Source organism: Coenobita brevimanus, chromosome 8 (genome assembly GCF_032717465.1).
Source record: "Coenobita brevimanus isolate Jiangsu-jjx chromosome 8, ASM3271746v2, whole genome shotgun sequence".
NCBI lineage: Eukaryota > Metazoa > Arthropoda > Malacostraca > Decapoda > Coenobitidae > Coenobita > Coenobita brevimanus.
Window position 1 is genome coordinate 9,006,529 of NC_136961.1, and position 2,178 is coordinate 9,008,706.

The window sequence follows — 2,178 nt, forward strand, 5'->3', positions numbered from 1 at the left end:
GTAGTAGTAGTAGCAGTAGTAGTAGTATTAGTAGTAATAGTTCTTGTAGCTCCAGGTTGATATAATATGTGAACCCAGTGGGCTGCAGGCTGAAGCTGCCCCCCTCCTGTGTGTGTGTGTGTGTGTGTGTGTGTGTACCAAGCCAGGGACAAGGGGATTAAAGCTGCCTGAGGGGGGTTGGGAAAGGCTTGATCTTGGTCTCTGTGTGTGTGTGTACGTCTGTGTGTGTGTGTGTGTGTGTGTGTGGATGGTACCAGGGTTATAATCAAGAATCTGTCTAATATTACCCTCTTGCACCAACCGCTCTGTTGTCACCATCCCCTCTGCACTTCCACCCTAATGACAACACACGTCGCTTATTCTAAAGGCCACCAACTTCGTAAATTCGAGTCACAAAGATAATACATATGCGGCGTTTCAATTTAAAGTTTTCTCTTAGCCCCTACATGTCGGGGGTTTTCAGACGTTGCCCACTTTTCCCCGAGGGGGATTTCCATAATTATGGAAAAAAATACCTTTATTTCAAACCCTAATGTCTGCCAAACTAAAATAGCTAAAGAAAAAATTAAAGATACAAAAGACTCACCAACTCTTCCTCTTTCAAATGAAAGTATCCCAAGGTCTCCAGGTGGTCCCATCGATGAGTACGGATAAGTTGAATCTGACTGGTCTTCCATTTTTTGGTAGGCTGTTTCCGAGCTCGTGCCACTGCCAGTGACCTTGGACTCGCTGGCTAGCATTGGGAGTGCTGACTGGAGTGGAGAGTGTAACACTGCCCACCCTTCCTTCGAGAATACCCAGAATTTTTCCACTCAATATTCGACTTTTCCCTACTCACCGTTGTAAGGATAAGACATCACCCTTTTCGTGTGGCTCCCCAAAGGGTTTTCCACCCGATTCATAGTGCTGCTATGCCCCATAGGTGTGTGGGAAAAGAATAGCTCTTTTACTTTCTGTACTCACTTCTTGCATGATTTATAATAATTTCCCTCTACTACGGCACTTACATTTGCACTTGACATCACGATTACCGGTAATTGCACTTTGACAAGTAAATGCTCTGGCTGTTTGACGCAGTATGGTTGAGTATGAGGTTATCACTTGTACTAAATTTATGACTAATTTGTACTAATTAGGGGCATCGTGAATACTGTTAATGTTATACGTACACAACTTACATTTTTTTGTACTTCACATCATAATTACACTTATTCTCACAAATTCACCATTATTTTCTGAGTAATAAGGGGAAATAATTAGTTATAGCCAACCAGGTCATTTTCTTTCTTGCCCGTGCACTCCTGGTTTTCTTTCATGTAGCAGGTAGGATTACTCAAGGTATTTCCAATAATCCATTCCCCAACTAAATCTTCAGTTGGCAACATTACAAATGACCTGTGTGGGAAAGCAGATATCTTTGCCAGTACATTTGCCAGAAATTCTACCATAGAAAAAGTCAGCCAGAACGTCCCAGTACTAGAACTTGACTCTCCTGAAATTCATCATCATCATCATCGCCAGATGCCATGTATCCCAAACGGGGTGGCCAAGGGCTTAGAGTTAATTGTTTTACAGGGAGGGGCACTAATCCTCCACCAACCCCACTTGACACGTAGGGATGCCAACAGCATCTGGTGTTCCCAGGCAGTCACCCATCCAAGTACTAACCAGACCCAACGTTGCTTAACTTCGCTGATCGGATGGGAAGCGGTGTACTCAACGTGGTATGGCCGTTGGCTCTCCTGAAATTGTTCCACTTAAAATTCAGACAAGCCATGTAAAGTCCATCCTAGACAATTTGCCTACCAACAAAACTCCAGGACCAGACGGAATTCCTCTAATTGTTTTGAAGAAGTGTTTCCCAGAACTTGCCTCTGTTTTAGCAAAATTATTCAGACTATGCAAACGTACTTCTGCATTCCCTAATTCATGGAAAGAAGCCAATGTCTACCCAGTTCCATAGAAATGAAGTTCCTCTGACCCCTCTGATTACCGACCAATAGCTATCACATCTTCTTTTGGTAAAGTGTTTGAAATTTTAATTAATAAGCACATAGTTAAACATCCTGAATTCAACAACTTAACCCTCTCACACACGCATAAGTTTCAAGCAGTTTCCCGGCACACGATTTTACTCGACTTGCTGCCCACCCAGCCCACCTGTGCACCACCAAAATC

At 43.2% G+C, this 2,178-nt stretch overlaps 1 non-coding gene across 1 annotated transcript; it reads right to left on the reverse strand.

The window, feature by feature from the left end:
- Window positions 1–1,619: 1,619 nt before the first annotated feature.
- On the reverse strand, window positions 1,620–1,738 carry LOC145408654 (5S ribosomal RNA). Its single transcript, XR_013898963.1, has one exon. It is a non-coding gene; the product is annotated as a 5S ribosomal RNA (ribosomal RNA).
- Between the last annotated feature and the right edge of the window lie 440 nt (window positions 1,739–2,178).